This window comes from Uranotaenia lowii, chromosome 2 (genome assembly GCF_029784155.1).
Source record: "Uranotaenia lowii strain MFRU-FL chromosome 2, ASM2978415v1, whole genome shotgun sequence".
Taxonomy (NCBI): Eukaryota; Metazoa; Arthropoda; class Insecta; order Diptera; family Culicidae; genus Uranotaenia; species Uranotaenia lowii.
Window position 1 is genome coordinate 381697744 of NC_073692.1, and position 23687 is coordinate 381721430.

The 23687-nt window shown below is 40.5% G+C and overlaps 1 protein-coding gene across 4 annotated transcripts in view; it reads right to left on the reverse strand.

Moving 5' to 3' along the window:
• The window catches only part of LOC129744506 (uncharacterized), a 91124-nt gene that overhangs the window by 10885 nt on the left and 56552 nt on the right, over positions 1–23687 (reverse strand). Inside the window, exon 1 of one of the 4 annotated variants that reach the window (XM_055737069.1) lies at positions 12886–13244. The exons of 2 other annotated variants lie outside the window; for them this stretch is intronic. The gene's annotated coding sequence lies outside the window, so the exon portion shown is untranslated. Of the gene's footprint in view, positions 1–11572; positions 12853–12885; positions 13245–23687 lie in introns of those variants that run through there. One more of the 4 variants, XM_055737070.1, reaches the window with a different exon arrangement.

Genomic DNA, 23687 nt, shown 5'->3' on the forward strand with positions numbered 1-23687 from the left:
AATATAAACTTGCCCTTGTCGTGCTTTTCCGTTCAGGATATCTACGAGAAGCTGACAGCAGTTGACCCAACGAAAGGACCTGGTCCTGACGACATACCTCCTGCGATTCTGAAACATTGCGCCGCATCTGTAGCTGCCTCGATTTGCAGTATCTTAAATCGATCACCTAATCAAAGGATGTTTCCTAGTGCTTGGAAGGTCGCAGCAATTTATCCGATTCGTCGAAAACTACCGCCCAATCTGAATTCTGAATTTAATTTCAAAATTTTTTGAAGTTTGAAGGCAGTGGTCGGAAAATCGCTCAAGAAAAGCAATCGGGAATGGTTTCTAGCTAGAATGATGCTACCTCCGAGTGCTGTGATACGCACGTGGTAAAAGTACCCATTGAATATATGTCGAAAATCAACACTAACTTGATACAAGAAGATATACCATGCCCCACCGGAGGCTACCGTTGCTATTCGTCACGTGGCTAATCGACGGTGATCGACATACTTGGTGATACATTTTGAACGTCGCTCCCTCAATCATTCCCGAACGTCTATCCTCGCATCATTGTTGATAATGCTCGTTATTGATAGACGATCATTAATGTTTCAAAAGGAAAAATCTGAATAAATACCAGGACCACATGTTCAAAAAAGCTGTAGCACATGCTGGACAGTTCATTGCGGTTACCTAGTCATGATTTTGTCCTTCTAGGCAAAACGAAAAATAAAAAATCATCTGATAGCCTACATAGATCGCTCAGAACTGATACATATCAGTTATGATCCTAAAGGTTGAAAGTCGTTAGGGGAAGGAAATCAGCATCGAGACGTTCGTTGCTGATAGTCTGCGTCCTTTTTTACCTCATCATGTATCGCAAAAGTGTTTCAAATACAGAAGCGTCGTTGTCATGCATGATTGTTTGTATGATTTGTTTGAAGAAGGAAAATTTGACTGCTTTGATTTTTTGGCTCTGAGTGTAGTCAAGCATGGCTCAGTGAAAATGATTGATTTTCGGAAGCATGTTTGAAGGCACGAGCGATTGTATACTGCCATAAAACCTCTTATCTCGGAGTCTCAGCATGGGTTCGTAAAGAAACGGTCTACGGTGACGAATTTGATGTGTTACGTTAGTTTCCTGAGAAGGTTGTCAAGTGGATTCAGTCTATATTGCTTTGTAAAAGCGTTTGACCATGTCCAGCACAGAATTCTCTGAATTCTCCTTGCAAAGGTTTTCCAGCTTGGTCGCTTGATTGGATCGCCTCATATCATGAACTTTTGACACCCTATCTGGAGTACCGCAGGGAAGTTACCTTGGACCCCTTCTGTTCATAGTTTTCGTGTTTGACCGATGTAAAACTTTTCAATCCGACACTATGCTTTATGTTGATGTTCTGAAGCTGTTCAGGAATTCTTGCCTTACGAAACGACATCGCAGATTGGAAGACTGGTGCCGCTTAACAAGCATTTATTTTTGATGTCTTAACTAATCGTGTTGACTCTGCTTATACGTACTGAAACGTGTCAATCTTTACATATCCACTAGGACACAACGACAACGTCAGTTCATCTGGTTACCTTTTACCGTACTGCATCCCTTAGATAAATGTTGTGAGCGTTTTAACTCAGTGTACCATCTTTTTAATTTTGATATGTGTAAACGTAGAAATTAGGATTAAGCAGTATTTCTTAATTTTAAGCTATAGTCGTTACGGTATTCCAACCAGAGATTAATAAATAAATAAAATATCTTTGCTGAAATCCAAATTACAGAGAACAGACGTACAAGCTCGAACAAAAAATCTTCCAAAAAGTGTGTAAAATTTCAAATGCTGACATTCAAAAAATACGTTAGAAATTGACTTGAAATAGTGCAATCTATTGTGCCATTCAAAAGTTACAAATCAAATTTTCAGGTGGCCAGTTTTCGAAAAGGCCCAGCCAAAAGAAACAGAAAAATTGTTCAAGACTATCGTTGGAAATTTTACACAAGTTTCATGGGCTAGCTTGTATGTCTGTTCTCTGTGTCCAAATCACAAATAAAGAAAAAGGTGTTATAAGGAGGAAATAAAGAAAACATAAAGGAATCGTTAAGCTTCAGAAATCCTTCAAATATATATATTTTTTTTTTGTATTTTGTTTGAATACTATAAAAAATTGTCGATTTGAAATATCTAATGGCTATTCAATCCAAGCACAAGATCATATCCGGATTTTGTGATTTTCAACCGGCTAAATTTAAGTAGTCTCATCGAACATATGTATGTGCAAAAAGGCCTCCGACAATGGCAACGGTCACACTTTCGAGAATTATGGCTGTACCTCAGGAATCAGAAGCAGTTAGCGGAGATAAAGATGAGCGGCCTGGAATCGGGTCAACCCGTACAGTACAATGACGGGTAAACCTGCGGGTCATCAGTGGGTATCATTTCAAAGTGGGAAAATTTGCGCCTAAAATATTAGAAAAAAACGAAGCCGCAGGTTAAATGACCTGCAATAACACTTGTCTTAGACACAAAACACACGACGTATTACAGGACACGACACTTTACGAAAAAGGGGTTTAAAATTACCTTTTTGTCGACCGGTTTCGAGCTCGATGTTGCCCATCTACAGGACGATGTCCGACTCCGATGTCGAGCCCGAAACCGGTCGACAAAAAAAGGTAATTTTAAACCCTTTTTCCGTGAAGTAAGAACGTTAAGTGTCATGTCCTGTAATACGTCGTGTGTTTTGTGTCTAGTAAAAGTTCTTACGTGAGCACATATCATTTAAAATCAGTAACACTTGTCTTACACGAAATGTTTTCAGGAATTCAAATAAGCGGCCAGATTCGACCGGAGACATCTCATTTAAGAATGAAAAATCCATACAACCACATGACTACGGGTTTCATCTTAGTAACACGAAGATTTTTTTACGCTGGTATTCGTACCGCGTACCTTGGACATGAGACCTGAGACATGTAACCAGAGACACAAGACCTCACACCCGAGACCTGACACTTAAGACCTGAAACTCAGATCTCAGATATCAGATCTACAGGGTGACAGAAAAGTCCGGTCACACAGAAAAAGCTCAATATTTCAAAGAATAAGATGAAAATCAGAATCTGACTTTCATAGCTTTATTCAGTAACTCATCAAGATAGTTCACAGACGATATCTCGGAATTACACCACCTTTCTCTGATCGAACCAGCTTCAGACGTCTCGGAAAGTCGTCGCAAGCGGCGCGCACGTCCGGTCTCGTGTAATCTTTTTCAACCTTGGAGTTCTCACAGACCTTGGTCGTCCAGATCGTGTCTCCTCGGAGCCTCTGGTCTCTAGGTATCGATTTATGGACTTTCCGGTTGATTACGAGCGGTTTTAGGTGTTTGAATATGTTGAATATGTGGCCGGGTTTGTACCCTCTCACATATTCAGCGATAACAGCTGCTCTCAACTCTGCCACTCACAACTTAATGTACACAAACTGCACAGAAATGAAACTCTGCCACTGTGGACAGCAAAGTTAGCACTTTCATTTGACATATAGATGGCACCAGAGAGATGCAACACCCTGTAATATATAAGAACTTATACCTGAGTCCAGAGACTTAAGGCCTGAGCGAGAGCTGAAACCTAAGACCTGGGACATGACATATGAGGCTCTCGGAACCAAAGGGGTATAGCGATTTTGAGTTAATGATGTCAAACGATTTATCATATTTAAAAATATATTTGATGGTTTTTTCAGATTTTTAGAAAAAAATTTACATACTTTTACATTTGATAGAAAACCAAATTCTCGAAAAATATGTGGAAAATGTCAAAACACATCAATTTAAAACCGTGTCTCTCGAATTAAGCTTTGATGCACTTATACCCCTTTGGCTCCAAGGGCCTTATATGAAACATGAGACATGAGACAGCAGAGAAATGAAAAGTGAGACGAGAGATGTGAGAAGTGTGAGATGCGAGAAATGAAACGAGAGAGGTGAGAAGTAGTGCCGGGTACGTGAGATCTGGGACGTGAGAAGTTAGGTATGAGTAGTGAGATGTAGCACGTTAAAAATAAGACGTGAGACGTGAAAAATGAGAAGTAAGCCAATGGTGTATATTTTATTTTATTTGCCTATTATTTTATTGATTATCCTATTTGGAAATGATCTTTAATTTAAGATTAATTTAAGTAATCTCTTTGCTGTTCTGATAACTTTGTTTCAACAAATCATCTACTCATGTGATCCTTTAATGTGGATCTGTTGAATCTTTTTTATGAACACATCGCTGAAAGCCTTATCTAAATTACATCAGATATATTGTAACAATTTTCTCTTTGTACCGTAAATTTATTCCGAAACTTTTATAATTCAATAGGTACATTTATTTGTAAAACTTCATTTTAATTCATCGTCTGTCGTATTCCATATTTCGACATCGACTGCCTGTCCGTTTTACCTCGTCTTTCGTCCTCGTTATCGCCAGAGCCGCATCCAGGGTGTTACAGCGTCCCCCCTCTAGCAAACGCACCGGCTGCGGAAGTTTGCGACTAGTCCTTCAGCATCAATTTTTCCACACACGGTTTCATTCCTCTTAGCTTGGCACGGTCAAGATACTGAATTTGGTAAAAGTCGGGCTGCCCTAATTTTCCGACACGATATGGTCCTTCGTATACGCAGGGAAACTTTTTGACGATCACACCCGTTTCATAGAATACAGGATCAACTGCCGTGATACTGAACGGGTGCACATTGAAGACGCAAATTCTGTTGCCAGAAGAGCACCCAGTGTTCTTTCGATGCTCTTTTTTAATGGGGATTTGCCAATATGAGCTAGTAATGTTAATTCGTGAATACACTCGTGAGCACTGCAGAGTTCGGGATACCTTCTGGATCTCAGGAAGATCATCTTTTGGAAACTCTGCTCGATGGAGTTCCATTTTGCCTAGTAGTGGTGACATGCCATCAAATCCGTCTTGGAAACCAGGCTGCAGATTGTGATCAACACCATCTTCTGAGAAAACAGCTCTTATTGATATCGATTTTGTGTTTTTTGATCCAAGGACAAACGATAATTTGACTTCTTCATCATTGATAGTCAAATCAACTTCTCTGGTTCTAAAATTCAATCTTGCATTAAGGAAGTGTAAAGTATCCATGCCGAGTATTATTGGATGACACAGTTCGTCTACCACGATTAAGGGAACATTAAAAGTATGACCACGAATTTCTAACGGAATGGAGATTTGAGTGTTAACTGTTTTCTTTTTCTTGCCATACGCCCCTTGAATCGTAGTGTTTCGCACAGGCAACACTCCAAATCGTGCCCCCTGCGCTTTCAATTCCTCGTATAGCTTGCCATCGATGCAACTCAACTCGCTACCACTATCAATCAATGACATTTTTTTCAGATTGTCAATGGTAACCTCGATGACGGGGGATTTTTGGAATCTAATATTCGGTTTTTGATGATCGTCGTCTTGTTGATGTTCTCTGGAACCCACGAATATATTGGCCACTGAGTGCAGCTCAGAATCATGATCGTCATCTCTATCTGCGGTTGTAGTGGTCACCCGAACGGCACGGTTTGAGATCGTGCCTTCGACATTCTGGTTTGTTGGGTTTCTCCAGCTCCGCGGATTAGTCTGCGCATGTCCTCCTTCGTTTCGAGATCTCCAAGAAGCGTTATTTCGTTGAAAATTGTTGTTGTGGTAATCTTCGACCTGTAGCTGTGAGTAGGCAGATTTTATATCGGTGCAAGTAGCAAGTCTAGCAGCGACGTTTTTGGGAAAATGATTGCTAAGGTGCATAACCAATTCAATTTCAGAAAGAGGGGCACTCAAGTAACGCGCTTTAGTAACAAGTCCCAAAAAATAATCCGCCATTCCCGATGGAGTTTTGGATACGTATGTTCCAAACATAATTTCGTCACGTACTGTTCTTTGGACTCTGAACCCCCAATACTGCTGGATAAATTGAGAGCAAAATTGTTCGTAATCGTGAAGAAGGTATCCGAATCCACGAGCCCATGTTCTGGCTTCACCGTCGAGGCATGAAAGAGCAAGTTGTAGGGCACTACGGCGATCGATGTTATACGCTGTTGCATACTGGCGAATTTCCTCAAGGAACTCTTCAGGATGTTTTTCCTCTAAATTTCCGTTGAAAGAAGGTTTTGGAATATCAATACTTCTCGCTGATATGGTTGGAAAAGTGCCGAACTGTTCTTGTGGTAAATTATTGGTGCGTGTATTGCCATTCCAAGTTTGTGCAGGACGTTGCAAAAAAGTGCTGATATCATGCCACGGGTTTCCTCCAACAGACGGTGCTTCGTTTTCTTCTCTTGTTGCTGTTTCAGTTGTACGGTACTGATTCGTTTTTTGGTTATGTTCAACGGCTTCAATTCGGGTTAACAAATTGTTAAGGGTTCCGGTGATGTTGGCGAGCATATCCATGACAGGTTGATCAGAATGCTGAGTTGTTTTATTACAGTCTCTAGCAGGCTCCGATGAAAGATTCGGTGGGACAGTATCGGTACTGCTTCGTGATGGTCCGGGTGTTACAAACGATGATATGCCGGACGTGAGATCATGTATTGTTGAATTTTCTACGTTGACTGGCGATGATTGCCTTCCTATTTTGTCCAACCCAGGAATTGAAGGTCGCGGAACCACCTTCGGTGCCGACATGCGTCCACCTGTTCCTCCTCGGGAACTTGATGCGAAGTTCCACATATTTCTGGAATTTTTCAAGACCAGTAGCTCCAACAGGTTGTGTAAATTCGAAAGGAACGCTACTCACCTTCTCAAGGCTTTCACTAGCCTTGTATTTATAAGCCAATTTTATAATATTTCAGCGATTAAAATATTTAATAACAAGGTCGTAACCACGTGGAAATTTTCATTGATCACAACTATTTTGTCCACTTATCATTATTATTCAATTGTTCAAAAACCACAATAAGCTGTGTTAAACTCAATATTTTTTCCGTTTTAAATGGCTTGGAATGGGTAAAATCCCGGTTGAGCCCCCAGATGTAACAATTTTCTCTTTGTACCGTAAATTTATTCCGAAACTTTTATAATTCAATAGGTACATTTATTTGTAAAACTTCATTTTAATTCATCGTCTGTCGTATTCCATATTTCGACATCGACTGCCTGTCCGTTTTACCTCGTCTTTCGTCCTCGTTATCGCCAGAGCCGCATCCAGGGTGTTACAATATCTGTTACTTGAAGCACAAATTTTACGTGTTTTTCCTTGCATTGACACAAGGGAATAGTTCCCTCTATCTTTAGTATGGACAGAATTTTGCGTAGGTGAATGTCCTTACGAATAGAAATAATTATATTTAAAAATCGGTCGTGGTTTTTCAATTATGCAAACACTATAATTTACATTCTCAAGAAAAAAATACCCAAAAATATGTTTTTCTAGACTAAAGTCTTTCAAATTTCTTCATGTATCTAGTTTAGGAGCAAAACTTGTATCGCATGTCGACAGTTATGTGTGACTTCTCGAAACGTAAGTGAAGAGCAGAAGCTCCCCTCACATCGTACTCCGATATTTTGTTATCACACGCCCGTCCTAGTTCTGGAATCTGCTGCTACAGTTTCATGCAGTGTGAATATCTATTTAAAGATAAATTAAATTTCAAAATAATATGTTTTGGTACAGGTAGCCAAACGGCTTCAAATGGCTTCTCGCAAGTTGATAGACAGCCTTGCTGTTACAACGAATTGTCTGAATTAAAATACACGAGATTATGCACTGCCGAAGCTGTCTTCCAAATTTGGCCTTATAGAAACTCAATGTAGTTGTCTAACCAAAGACCTTAGTGATCAGAAAAAAAACTAAACCTTTTATACTAAATTTCCTGTATGGTTAAGATATTTATTCTATCCTTTTTTTAGTTGTGTTTTTCAGGTTTCTCAGGTATATGATGAAATATGTAAAAAAAGGGTAAGCACCATTTTTCTGTCTGTTTAGATAACGTGCCATTATTAGGCCTATCCATTTTCTGATACCTGGACGTCAAAAGTGAGACATGAGACGTGAAAAGTGAGGCGTAAGACGTGAGAAGTAAGAAATGAGACATGTTTTAATTGAGATAGGAGAAGTTAGCTGTGAGACGTAAGAAGTGAAGCAGAGCACGTATGTCATGAGATGCGAGGGAGACGTAAAAAGTGAAACAAAGACATGAGATGTAAGAAGTGAGCAGTGAGATATTAGAAGTGAGACATGTGGCACTAGATTAGAGACGTGAAGCCAACAAGACCTTTGAAATATTATCGTTGTTTGTGATAACACTTTCCCGATTATCCGCTGAATCGTTCGTTTTATAAAGGAACGAATTTACTAAAATTATATTGTATGAAAAAAAAATTAAAAATCGTATTTTCTAAGAAGATTGTTAAAATTAAAAAAAAAAAACCTGAAATGAAGGGTTAAATTGACATAGTTTACGTTCTAAGTATGAGCAAAACTATACAATTTTGAAAAAATAATCGTTGGGATAGTAAAGGGTGATACGGTCAAAATTTGGTCAATATCAACTTGACGTATTTCTTTCAATTTTGCATTTAAAAAACCTGACCACCCCTCATTTTGAAGGTTTATGTGTGAAGAATGTTGCTCCTATTTTGATTTTGGAATTCACTCTTCAGTTGTCAAAATGCCATCCAAGGAAGAAGAGCAGCGTATCAAAATTTTGATCGGGCATCGCGAAAATCCGAGCTATTCGCACGCAAAGCTGGCAAAATCGCTAAAAGTTGCCAAATCAACCGTTACAAATGTAATTAAAGTGTTTGGGGAACGTTTGTCGACAGCCAGGAAGTCTGGATCGGGGGGAAATCGAAAACCGGAAGCCGCTGAGACGACAAAGGGAGTTGCCGGTAGTTTCAAGCGAAACCCTAACCTCTCTCTCCGAGATGCCGCAAATAAGCTGGGTGTATCGTCTACAACCGTGCATCGAGCCAAAAAACGAGACGGACTATCGACTAACAAGAAGGTAGTGACTCCAAATCGCGATGATAAACAAAATACGACGGTCAAAGCACGATCCCGGAGGCTGTACACGACGATGCTGACGAAGTTTGACTGCGTGGTAATGGACGACGAAACCTACGTCAAAGCCGACTACAAGCAGCTTCCGGGATAAAAGTTTTATACGGCAAAAGGAAGGGGAAAGGTAGCAGATATTTTCAAGCACATGAAACTGTCAAAGTTCGCGAATAAATATCTGGTTTGGCAAGCCATCTGTACCTGTGGCTTGAAAAGCAGCATTTTCATAGCTTCCGGTACTGTCAACCAAGAAATTTACGTGAAAGAATGTTTGAATAAACGTCAGCTGCCTTTCCTGGCCGGATTTGGCATCTTGCCATTACGGTAAAAAGGCCATGGAGTGGTACGCCTCCAACAACGTGCAGGTGGTTCCCAAGGACAAGAACCCTCTCAACACGCCGGAGCTCCGCCCAATTGAGAAATACTGGGCTATTGTCAAGCTGAACCTAAAGAAGATAAAAAAAAACTGCTAAAGACGAGCAGCAGTTCAAGGCAAACTGGCTTTCTGCGGCGAAGAAGGTGGACAAGGTGGCTGTACAAAATCTGATGGCAGGGGTTAAGCGTAAGGCCCGGCAATTCGGATTTGGAAAAGCGGAAGCCTAACTGAATATTTTGCCTGAATTTTATACTAATTAATCTTGAAAAAGAAATTTAATTTGATTTTTTAAATTAACGATTTCGCCGATTTACACGCGTTTTCCCTTGACCAAATTTTGACCGTATCACCCTTTAGTTTGAAAACATGTGGATAAGTAAACCTAAGACTGTCCGTAATGCTCAAACCAAGCATCGGAATTGATTCATGATTGGAAACTACCGTTGGAAAAGTCAACGATATTTGTAAGGGTCTGAATTGTCCAAAAACTAAAAGTCAGCCGCAGAACTGTAGTACAGAATTCGTCTCTGAGAAAGCTGGATGATTAGTAAAATTATCCGACCCATTGGAATTTTACTCAACTAACAAATAGTTGCCATTGACAGGGCTCGGCTGCAGCTGTTGACTTTGTGGACTGATATGTTCTGACAGACTACGAACCTTATTTCGAACCGATTTCAAACAATTTTACTAGATCCCAGCTTGTGGGTAGGTTTTTACCACATTTAATATTGTATTTGTATCTAAATTTGTGGAAAATATACCTAAAATCCTGTTATAAAAAACTAAACTTTTATGCCGTTTTCCAACTCTACACGGATTTTTTTTTCTAAAAGTACACGGAATCTAAAACACGAGTGATCTATTTTTTCTTGAGTGTAATTACAAAAGATATAATTTTAAACTTCTTTAGATTTAGTATTAGTCTTTTTTTCCTAAATTGAATAGAAAAAATTTGTTTTGATTTAGTTTTACATTGCGTTATGCAAAAATCAACCGGCAATGAAATTTATATCACAAACAGGGTAAAATTGTATCTGTTTGATTTAAAATTGAATGCAAATATTTAACATGACAAAGTAAACAGTCGGAAAATTATTCAGAAACGAGTCGTTTAAAGGCGTTTCTACAGGAGCACTTTTAGAGTCTTTTAAAGTAGTAAGTTTATGAGACGTGAAATGAAGAATGCGGTTGAAACTGATTAGTTTTCTCTCCATTACAGCAAGGTCAGATTTTTCGCAGTAGCTGATATCTGGACAGTGATTATCGGGAAAATCTTTTGTCAGAACAATTCAAGTGTGCAGGTGATGCTGACCGAAAAATTATGATGTTCAGAACCATTCGAGGATGCTGATCCGAAAAAGAGATCCGTTCCGGGAATCATCTGATGCAACAACAATTCCAGCCTGACGCTTTCCGTGATGGTTTTTTTTGTTTAGTTTTGGAAATAAATATGAATTAAAAATAATACATGATACCTAAGTATTTAGCAAAAATATCAATATTTAGGATAATTAATTTTAAATTTACATCTCTGTGTATTCTTACACGACGGCTTTTGTGGTCCGATCTCCTGCATTGATTTCGATCTAAATTTACACGCCTCAAAAATTACATCCTTGAAAAAAATACACCGTGATAGAATTTTACATAAAATACGTTTTCGATATAAATTTACACGATTTTTTTTTGCTGTGTAAAACTGAGTAGGTATGTATCTAAATACTTCCGTTTGAATATCTCCCAATCAATGGTCTCTCAAAACGTAACATAATGATGTGAATAAATTTTTATAAGCATCCATATTGATTCATCAGACTGTTAGAGATTCCAGAAAAAAATCTTTAGACACTTAGAAGTAAGCTAAACGCGTAGACTTCGAGAAAAAAAAATCGAAATATTACTACATTTCTACCACTTTTCATCTCTGGATAAAATCCTTGTTTCAAAAATCCACGCGATAAAATAACAGGTTCTTTTAAATCCACTGGCATTCACGAAAATTTCAGTGCGCAGTGAATTATTTTTGATATAATTGCTATATCTATCCTTGAACCTGGGTGAAAAGTGAAATACTTTTCCTTCCGGGAAATCCCAAAACGTCTACCATCTCTTATGATGTGATGAAGGAAATTAAAAAAAAAAACAGGCTTTACTCCAGTTTACCGGGTGCTTTATGGACACAGGTCGGTTGGTCGGTCGGATTGCTGGCCGCCAGAAAACGACGTGAGATTCAAAAAGGAACCGGTTGATCAGCATAAATGGGAGCATACAGAGATGGATGGATGGACTTGATGGACCCGCGATTGGAATGGGCTAGGCAGGGCCGCGCTCACAACGACGACCGACGAACGCTCGGAAATCTTTTAAGGAACCTTCGCAAAATCTGGGCGGCCGACCGGCCGGCGGAGCTGTGAGGACGTCCAAAACTGGAATGAGAAGGCGAAACCGCCGGGCCGCCGAGGTGCGGCAGCATCATCTGGAGAATCTCCGAGAAGAGGTTATTGGCCATCAACATTATCATCATTGGGAGTTTCTTTTTTGAAGGAAGGAAGGTATGTACGTTACTGGGAGAAGACGCAAAATCGACCGCGTATTCTCAACCTCCCTGCTTTGGCTTTGCCTTCGATTTTGAGCAACCGGCCGCTGTTTTTATTTATCTGGTTTGGGCGATGCGTTCGTTCTTCATCGAAAGCTCAACTCGAGCAATCATTCCGAGATCCCGATTCCGATCCCGGCGGGGAATCTTGCTGCCCCTGAGCGCGTGCCTTGTTTCTCGGTTTTTAAGTTTTCCTTTCCCGTTCTCCCGTTCCTCTTGCTTAATTCATTAGAGAGAAATTGAAAAATTATTCCTCGGGCTGTTCGAACACGGATGGAATCATAAAATAGATTAAGATTGGTGCCTGCCTGGTTCGGTCCTCCAAGGTGTAGGTTCCTCGCGCGCGCTCTCTCCGGTAGATGGCTTTGATGGCACTCGCGGGAGGGCAGGAATTTCGATTCACACCTTCTTCGTTGGTTTTTTTTTTAAATTTTATTCTTTCCTCTCATTCGGACACATGGGTTTCTTTTTACGGGGATTTTACACCGGGTTTCTTGCCTCTACACCAAGCACTGTTCCTTCAAATCGTACAGAAGTAGAGCTGTGTAGGTATAATTAGTATGCAGAAATGGCGACCGCCGACGAAGAAATTTTTCGAATCTACTTTATTCGATGATGTAGCTTTTCGGAATGAGAAGACCGTATCGTAGGCTCTCCACTTCAGGCTAATCACTTTATACGTTGATTGACTTTGGCTTTTTATAGCCACTCGCACCAGCAGCTTTCAGAAATTTGTCAGCCCCCAAATATGTAAATTCTCTTAGCACATCATTAATTATGATTGGGATCGCATTTGTTTGACACTTCTTAGTCACTTTTCGAACGCGCCGATCAATTTATCAGCATTCAGATGGAACACATTTCTCAAAATATGTTTTACCTTTAATAAATACCACCCGGTTTGACCACCGTAAATTTTAATCGAAACGGGAAAGCTGTTTTCTATGGTTTTCAGAATATGCTAAGTCAGGATTTTCACCCTAGCAGGCGACGACGTCCGCGAAATGGCTTCGGATTCTGTCCTTTTTATCGCACACGCATATCCTTGTCGCGACACTTTCCTGCACCTTCACTAAATTCGCAATTATTCCACACCGAGAAACAGCGAAATCGCGCGCGATTCGCAACTAATGCCTTTCTTTAAGACAATCAGATCAACTAGAGCAATAAATAATTTCACGACACGCCAAAAACCCGACGAAGACGCACTTGTGTCCGGGGCCAAACCCCGAATTGATCTTCCCCGAGTGCGACGAAATTGTAATTAAAATAATAGATGAGAAAAAATTGTCCCGGAGAAGAGGAACCATCATCAGCATCAACATCATCATCATATTCGCTTTTATTCGCGTGTAGTACGTCGTCGTTGCTCTAAATACATGCAAACACCCAATCTCCCCCGAAAAAAGGTGCTGCGGCGATTGCGCAGTAAGATGCCGCGTGTCGCGTCTCCCCATCTACATATGTATGAACGCCTATCGGTAGCCAGCCATCCAGCCAGCATCTTGGTGTCGCACGTTGAGGTCGAGGGTTTTTTTTAAATCTTTTTTTCGTGGGACGTTAGTGGCCGGCCCTACATCGGTAACGTGGTAACGAGCATCGGTACCAACTTGTCAATCCGATGGACTTGGGCCGCGTAAGACAATTAGTTGATGTTTATCTGTAATAATCACCAATTAGAATTTTAAATTTAGTGGCAGATATAAGGTAACCCCAGACGCTTTGGCTAATCATCCCAAAATCGAGTCTATAGCCATCTTTTAAAATAAAGCAAGAAAAAAATTCTTGCAAATTGAATATATAGCATTGGCGAATTAGGCATTGGTGCAAACCACATTTCTGGTGTCTACCCGAACGGATAGATTAAGGGCTCCACTGCCCAGACGATAGACTGTTATCCATATGGCCATAGGGGTCAATGACTTCTTGGAATGCCTAAACTCAACCTCAAGATAGCGAAATATCTTAGCAAATTAGTGAAAAACTATTTCCAGAACCGCAAGCTACAATATATGACGAGCGAAGGATTTCCGGAAATGGATGTTATAGCTGGAGTACCGCAAGGGTCCGATACTGGGCCCGGTCCTGTGGAATATTACGTACGATGAGGTTCTGACATTGAGCCTGCCAGGGGAGTAAAGTTGATTGGTTTTGCGGAAGAAGTCGTGCTACTAGCGACTTGTTTCTCAATAGAAATCATCCAGCTAAGAGCTTTAAATGTTGTAGAAGCGGTACAGAGCTGGATGCACTCCAAAAGCTTGCAGTTAGCTAACCACAAAACCGAGATGGTCCTGATTTCACCGCAAACAGGTAGGATTATAGTTGGATCATGCACTATCGAATCAAAGCGCTAGCTCTAATATTTGGGTGTGATGATTGACGACCGGCTCAGCATTGAAAACCACGTTGAGTATGTGTGCAAGAAGGCGGCAACAGCAACGGCTTAGGCAAGATGGTCGATTCTGTGTTTTGGTATATTAACACACCTGTAGCTCTAGGCACCCTGGGTGAACCAACGTGAGTCGAGAGGACAAATTCTTTCCAAACACCTGGAATATCCTGACCTGTCGCAACGGCAGTTGGGAAAAATGTTGAACATCCACCATTCAACCGTCTTCAGAGTGTTGAAGCGGCTCCAGGAGTGGTTGACGTTGGAGCACAGCAAACGAGCTGGAAGAAAACCGGAACCAGAGAACAAGAAACGGAGGGAAAGCAAATCCTAACGTCTCAAGCCGTGATTTGGCCAAAAAGATCGGCATGCCTCAGAGCTACATCCAGAATGGAAAGAAGAGAGCTGGACTACAAACATACAAGATACAGAACTTCTCAAACCGCAATGGGCGGCAACAATCGACGGCTAAAACTCGGCCACGGAAGCTCTACGAGAAGATTATTACAAAATATGGCTGCTGTGTGATGGACGACGAAAAGTATATAAAAGCCGATTTTAAGCAAACTTCGGGGTTGGAGTTTTTCACCTGCAAGAAAAAGTTCGATGTTTACGACAAATTTAAGAAGAAGAAAATGTTGAAGTTCGCCTCCAAATATCTCGTTCGGCTGGCCATCTGCTCTTGCGGATTAAAGAGTGAGCCTTTCGTGATAAAGGGCTCAGTAAATGGCGGGATCTACTAATCTGAGTGCCTCGAGATGCGCCATATTCCGTTCATGCAGCAGCCCAACGAAGCTCTGCTATTTTGGCCAGATTTGGCATTATGCCACTTTTCTAAAAGTGTCCATTTTGTTGCAAAGGACCTGAACCTCCAAAACTGTCCGCAGCTGCGCCCACTGGAGCAGTAGTGGGCAATAATGAAGGGGGTACTTCGGAAGAGCAAGAAGACAGTCAAAGACGAGAAGGACCTGTTATAAAACGTAAGAAAAAACTGAGAAACTGGTACCGGATGACACTGTTAAGACTTTTCTTTTGATTTGGAAGTAAATATATTTATGTATAAAACTACCCTTAAATTTTGAGCTGTTTGCGCGCTCGAAGCGATTGCTGTCTAAATTAAAGAAGAGGCAGCTCATCATCCTGTTCTCAGACAAGAACCTATTTTCGTTTGATCCGGTGTCCAATTCACGTAAAGATCGGTATATTCCAACCCTTGATCGCTAAGGATGTTCCAGAGAATGTGAAATTCTAGTTAGCAACCCAGCATCCCGCCGGATTCATGGCTTTCGGAGCGATTGTTCCGAATGTTTTGAAAATGTCTCTTGTTTTCATGTATGTCTACTTGTACATTTTGAAGAATTAGGTGCTTTCGTTGATTGTGACAAACTTTGGTTAACCCAGGAATGTTGTTTTCCAACAAGATGGAGTCCATGCCATCCACGAAACGGACCGAAACTTGGCTAGAGAAGAACATGAAATTTTGGCGGAAGAATCTTTGGCCTCCGGATTTGAACCCCCTTTACTCTTTGATATGGGCGTATGTTCAAGCCAAGGTCTGTGGATCCTCATACTCAACTGTTGATTCCCTGAAGGCTTCCAATTCTGAGGTGTGAACTGCAATGTCAGAGGCTTATATTGCAAAGGTTAGCTCCCCCGATTCAGATCTCAAGTAGTTGAGAACGAAAGTGGACACCAAGCTTCCAGAAAAACAACTCAACGAGTAAAAATCGGATCATACGAACGTGAGTGTGAGGCCGAACACAAAAAAAAATCCACGCCAGGCTGAGGGAGAGTAAAATAAAAACAAGATTCCTTTTGGAACCTTACCCATCAAGCACCGCATACTCGCTCCAAAATGTGTTCGACACATCGAGTTATTGTTTCTTAATATGCTTATCTACATGCCTAAATGAATAAACAAGTTTTTAAATCATATTGTTAGCGTTGATTTTAATAACTGTTATAATTGTAATTTAACTGAACATCCCTGTGCTAGAACTCTCAGTCTACTGATAACAGAGAGCCGAGTGATAAGAAAGAGCGTAGGGAAAAGGAGTTTGATAACCGAAGATAGTTCGGAAACCGAGATCAGTTTTCTGAATTAGTCTAGAACGCGCTACCAATAAATTAACTTCGGCCCGCAACGAAACTTCGTTTTAGAAAATAAAGGTGTTATTATTTGCTCGACTTAACTAAAGTAATTTAATTTTTACAACGGACTGAAGAAAAATCCACCGAAATACATTCGCGAGGTTGCGTGGAGTGTGCCGAGCATAAATTTATATGCATTTGATGTTTCGTTGCGGAGAAATTGGCGCTAGAAGATCGACGTTTCATCCTACAATACTCAACGATAAGGTGTACCGTATTTGAGCTTGGTGGTTCAATGCATGCTGAACGAACACCGTGGATGAGAACACACTACGAAATCCAGCCAATCTAGACGCCTACTCAGCCCTCGAACTAAGGTAACAACACATATTGATACAAAAAAAAATGTTTTTGAACCTTAAAGACATTTTTACCCATTTTTATGGTACATACGCTACATCAAGAAAATTTCGGAGAGGTGTCAGATCCAGAACGCTAAACCGGTAGCCTGTTGAATTCTAGATTCCAACTATCCAAAAAGATGTCGAGCGATGAAAGTATGATATGAAGGAGGCTGGATCATCCGACCAAAAGTCGTTAGGCAGAAGGCTATTCGGCCGATGGACGTTAGGCCACTAGGCCCAATGAGTCGTTGTTGAGATTCGTCTCATCGTAGCAAACAATCAGATGAATAACAACACACGAATGATGTGTGTTTTTGTTTAAGAAATAAACAAGTAGTAAATGTAACCATGGGAATGGTTTTCCTATTAACAGACTGATACGTTAGTTGAATATAGTATTCCTAGTTTAACCAGCAAATAGTACAGATCTCTTCTTTCCACTGCCCAAGTGCTGCTATTTACAACAGGCCCGGAAGATCATCGAGGCAGGAACCAGAGCCACTGGAAGGTCGTCTCGTCGGACCAGGAAGCCAGGTAGAAATCGACAAGTCAGGAAACGCGACAAGTCATCGGACATATGCCTTGAAATCCGTTACGAGCGCACCAGAATTTTTTGGAAGATCGGTGAGCCTGGACCCAGTGGAAAGTCTTCGCGCCATGCAGTGTCTGACTAAAAAAGAGCTTCGAGGCGGAACCAAACAAGGTCGTCGGCCTGAGCCACTGGAAGGGCTTCAGACCGGTACCATGGAAGGTCGTTGTATTGGAACCACTGATAGGCGTCAGGCCTCAAGAAAGACATCGAGGCGAAAGAAAAGCTTAAAGCCGCAGGAAGAGCGTCAAGACTAGAGTTATGAAAGGTCGTCGGGCCAGAGCTATTGGGAGGACTTCTAACCGGGAGTCTCTGTGGGGTCGTTGGACTGGTGCCATGGTAGGCCAGTCGGGTCCCGGCGGAGGTTGTTAAACTGGTGCTGTGGGAGGTCGTTTAACCGCAGATCGTCAGATAAGAGCCAGGTTGTCGAACCTGGAAGTCAGTTGGAAGGTCTTCGGACCTGGAAGGCAATTGGTGGTCTTCGAGCCAGAAATCATGGTAGATCGATGGGCCGATGCCCCTGAAAGATCGTTGAGCCGAAAGCTCATCTCATCGCATGATGTGTGTTTATTAGCAATAAACAAAACGTAAATGTAATCATAGGAATGGTTTCCCTATCAACAGACTGATAATTTAGTTGTATACAGTATTCCAGGTTCTATCAGCGAATAGTACAAATCACTCCTTTCCACTGCCCAATTGTTGCTAAAACAGTCGTACGGAATTGTGGACGATAGGCCGAATGGTCTTCAGGCCTAATAGTCATGAGACTGAATAAGTCATTCGGCCGAGTGAAGGGTGATACGGTCAAAATTTGGTCAATATCAACTTGACGTTTTTCTTTCAATTTTGTATTTAAAAAACCTGAACACCCCTCATGGAAAAGGTGTGTGTGTTTAGAATGTTGCACCTATTTGGTTTTTGGAATTCACTCTTCAGTTGTCAAAATGCCGTCCAAGGAAGAAGAGCAGCGTATCAAAATTTTGCTCGCGCATTGCGAAAATCCGAGCTACTCGCACGCAAAGCTGGCAAAATCGCTAAAAGTTGCCAAATCAACCGTTACAAATGTAATTAAAGTGTTTGGGGAACGTTTGTCGACAGCCAGGAAGTCTGGATCGGGGGGAAGGCAAAAACCGGAAGCCGCTGAGACGACAAAGAGAGTTGCCGGTAGTTTCAAGCGAAACCCTAACCTCTCTCTCCGAGATGCCGCAAATAAGCTGGGTGTATCGTCTACAACCGTGCATCGAGCCAAAAATTCCGGAGGCTGTACACGACGATGCTGACGAAATTTGACTGCGTGGTAATGGACGACGAAACTTACGTCAAAGCCGACTACAAGCAGCTTCCGGGAGAGGAGTTTTATACGGAAAAAGGAAGGGGAAAGGTAGCAGATATTTTCAAGCGCATGAAACTGTCAAAGTTCGCGAAGAAATATTTGGTTTTACAAGCCATCTGTACCTGTGGCTTGAAAAGCAGCATTTTCATAGCTTCCGGGACTGTCAACCAAGAAATTTACGTGAAAGAGTGTTTGAATAAACGTCTGCTGCCTTTCCTGAAGAAACACGGATGTTCCGTACTGTTTTGGCCGGATTTGGCATCTTGTCATTACGGTAAAAAGGCCATGGAGTGGTACGCCGCCAACAACGTGCATGTGGTTCCCAAGGACAAGAATCCTCCCAACACGCCAGAGCTCCGTCCAATTGAGAAATACTGGGCTATTGTCAAGCGGAACCTAAAGAAGACCAAAAAATACTGCTAAGGACGAGCAGCAGTTCAAGGCAAACTGGCTTTCTGCGGCGAAGAAGGTGGACAAGGTGGCTGTACAAAATCTGATGGCTGGGGTTAAGCGTAAGGCCCGGCAATTCGGGAAAAACGGAAGCTTAACTGAATATTTTTCCTGAATTTTATACCAATTAAACTTGAAAAAGAAACTTAATTTGATTTTTTAAATAAACGATTTCATTGATTTCCCTTGACCAAATGTTGACCGTATCACCCTTTAGTTATTAGGCCGAATGTGATATCAAGCTTTAAGCGTTATCAGGCCGAATGCGTCATTATACCGAATGGTTCAAAGGTTATTAATGCGAAAACGGTTCAACCGAACGGACGCAAGGCCGGAAGAAGGTTAGGCCGAATTGGCGGTAGGCTGAATAAAAAATCTTCGAGGCTACGTGGGTGCAGGGCATTTGGCTTAACGACCATTCATCCAGCATCCACGCAGAATAGCTTCTTTGTCTTTCCAATTACTACCATTTTTTAAGCTAGTCATCGAATCCTCGAAAGATGCACACTTAGTGTCAAGTAAGCTGCATCCTATGTTTTAATGATATCATTCAAGCAGTTGATATCATTACTTTTGCGAGATATGTAGCCCGAATTTCTCTATTCTGAAAATGCTTCTTGAAAATGTTTTATCGTCATCATCTTAAGACACCCTTCCTTAGTAAATAATCCTGCATGCAAATATGTAATGTATGTACCTCCCAACAACGCGTCGTGAGTCTATGAAATTTGCCTAATCCTTATCACTACGCAACATTCGCTAGCACTCGCCTCTCTCGTATGCACCACTTCCCACATATGCGAATTTTCCTGTTTTTCTCCTCATATTTTTTTTTTGGTTGGGAGTGAGTAAGTTTAAAATTTGCACAAAGAACGCTGCTTGCTAAACGCAACTTTCGGCGAATCCCTCGGCGCAATTCTGCTTCCCTTCACTCGCAGATGCCGGTAGAGTTGGACCGGATTTTTGGCAGCACGCGCCCGGCTTCCGACACTAACCTATTATGAGAAATCCACCCCACGACGGACACGCACAGGCTATGACGCCTCGTCCGTCGCCCCGTCAGGATCAACTTTCCAATAGCCGTGCTCCGAAGTGAAAGAGAGGAAGAAAAAAAGTACATAAATTGTATGGGGTGAAAGCGTTGCTCCGAGCCTCGCTTCACCTTACGCCACCCTCGAAACGGGGCAAGGGTGAAAGTTACCCAATTTTCACAACCCTTCGCTTCAGAGAAGAAAAAAAAACGCGAATGAAAAGAATAACACGCAGCACATCCAAATCCTCGAGGATGTAAATTGCCACACAGGAGAATAGGTGCGGGAAATCAGGGACCGTGGAAGAATGTCCGGAGGCAGGGGGTGATGGAAATTGCTAAAAATTGTAAAAAACTCGCACTTTTTACCCCAAAAAAGCGAACGGCGGAAACGTGCTGCCGGAAAAATCCGGGGAAAGTGCGCCTCGCGAATGGCCGCGACCCCGCCGTTTGACAAAAATAATAACAGCAAAAAAAAACAAGTAGAGGAAAAACTTGCGCTTGTGTTTGTGTGCCGCGGTGAGTGGGTCTGTTTTGGGAGGATTTGGCGTGTTTGTATGCAATATGTATGCAAAAATCTTCTGGCGACTCTGCTTCGTTTTAGTTACCGGCGTGATTTTTTTTTTATTATTATTCTTGGTAACACCGGGCATCGGGCTGTGATACTTGAAAGAATTCGGTTGAAGCAGGGAAACTTTTTAAAATGGCTGGATATCGATTTTCAATATCAGTAGTTCATCAATTAGGTTAGAAATTCAGTAGATTGGAGATTTAAAAATGATAGGCAAAATACGTAATTAAAGTTTTCGGCTGAAAGAATCTCAAAGCTGTTCGGGTCGGTTTGGGATTCGAACCCAAAAGTTTTCTCGACGATACCGGAAATCGAACCCAGTACGCCTGGCATACCAAAACCAGACTCGGCCAGCCTATCCGCTAGACCACATCGGCGCTAAGAAATTAAAATAAATTACCTACACATTGAACCTGATATCTTTAAAATCGTTCAACATTTCCGGCCACGGGGATAACAACAATCTACAGGTCAAACTCTTTCGAAACCGATATTTTGCGGACAGCTTTTAGGGTTAAACCACAAAAAGAATCAGTATTTTTGATATTTTTATATTTAAAACTATAGATTGTCCAGAATATATCAGAATGAATTTAAATAATAATTTGGTTTGGCATTGACTTTTTATTCCAACCGATTAAAATTGAAAATCTTCAAGTTTTTTCGTATCTTTCACATGTTTGCAGCTCATTGACAGATCCAAACTTCTAAAACTCGTTTAAGACACATCTGGCAAAGAGATTCCCAAGATTTAAATTAGGATACAGAACAAGATTATGATCTGGCCACTCCGCAAGATGATTCTTCTCTTGAAAACCCCTTCCTTTTTTTTCTTGGGGACATGAATTATGGCATTATTTAGCAAAAGGTTAAAGTTAACATTTATAACATCCTCCGTAATTGGGATTAGGACTCTGTCTAGCAATTCTGTGTAGTTATATGAAATTTTGATTATTGAGATTTTGCCTTTTTACAAAAAACCTATCCATACCATGATACTGTCCCCTATGAAGTTTCGCTCTACCCTGCCTAGGGATTTATTTTAAAAATCACTATACATATATGAGGATACATATAGATTCTGTAGCGTTTTCCTACGAGAAAGGGTTTATTTTCAATTATCAAAATCAGAACAGAACTGAAACTTCACAGGGGACAGATGATTTGAAAATATTTGTGAAAAATATGAAGGAGTTTTAAGATTTACAATTTTTAGCCAGCTAGAATAAAAAGTCTCAAAAACCTTGAATAATCAAATTTACGCAATTCAAACCAAATATTTGGCACTATTTTGATAACAGGTACTCCAACCAGACATTATTATTAACAGTTTTTGTTTTTAATCATTAATTTCGATGTTTTCAAAATAAAACGTGAAGTGCGCTTATAGGATTTTCCACCCCAAAAATATGTACATTTCAATTTGCTCATTAATTGAGGATAGAATTGAGTTGTGTTATGGTAAAATAAGTGTTATTTTGAAAGATTAATTAAATGATATCATTATATTTTTTCGGGAAGTTTTTTCGGCTTGTAGTCTTGTTTTTAGCAAAAACGACGTATTGATTTACGTTTCGATCCTTATTGAAACTTCTTCAGGGACTAAAAATAGTGTTTATTTAGTTAGTTCTGCTGATCATAATTTATGCTTGCTTACGGAAAAGATGTCGCTTTCTTGTGAGCATCGACTCGGCTGGTCGTGTATAGCTGTCTTTTGATCTGTTTTCCGAACCGTTTGTCTAGTGTTTTTGGGACAAACTTAAATGAAATTTTACCTTCATGCAATTCCCTAAGTCCTCGCACTGTTCCCATGTTTTTTTTTCTCTACAAACTTAACCATTTGATAGAGTTTTTGGCCATTTTTTCTATATGGGCTGATCGTTTTTTTAATATCCAAAAATGATCATCGAACGACCATAAAAATAAAACTTTGACTGAACCTCTACCAAGAAAAAAGTTGAACTTTCACATTAAACAACCCATTTGCTCCTAAATGCTTAAATTTGATCAGGAGAGATGTTTGTTGGTGAGCCTTCAAAAAACCAGATATTTAAAGATTTTAAAATAACATTTTAAGTAATTTAAAAAATCTCCTAATAAAATCCAAATTTAGCTTATTTGTAACTCAATTCATAGGCTTCCAAACGTAGTAAGCAGTTTTCGAATATTTTTACTTTACACTCAGTTAATGATGATTATCTGCAAAAAATTCATGTTGATCAAAGTTACCCCGCTGATCAAAGTTCCCGGTAGTTTTTGAGTAAATCGCTGTTTTTTTCTACAAATTTTGAAATTCTAACAAATGTTTTAATGACTGACATTTACTGTTCTCATTCAATAAAAAGTCATGCATTAAAGGGTTAAAAATCCTTTAAATGCATTAAGGGTTTCAAATCATTACTTAAATCTTTAGTTAAACGTTAAATCTTTGTTTAAAGTCTTGTATTTTTTAAAACTCAGATTTAAAATTCATAATCCGAATTCCAAAATCATTCATTTTAGTTCTGAATTATGAAAATACAACCTCGATAACTGAAACTCAAAATCAAAGTGATAATTTAATATTTTTGAAGATAATTCTATCCTAAGCTTACCAGATTGCCCGGTTTTAGCCGGGTTTGCCCGGATATTTGATGCAAAATTTCGAGAAAGTCCGGTCCGGCCCGGTTGCCCGGTTATCGTGAAAAAAGTCCGGATATCGCCCGGATTTTTTCACAATTTTTACAAAGAAACCAAAAAAAAATCAAAGTTTTTGAGAAAGTTCAGCAAATTCGATTATCGGTATGGGAATTTTCAACGGTTGTTTGAAATAATTTCGCTGA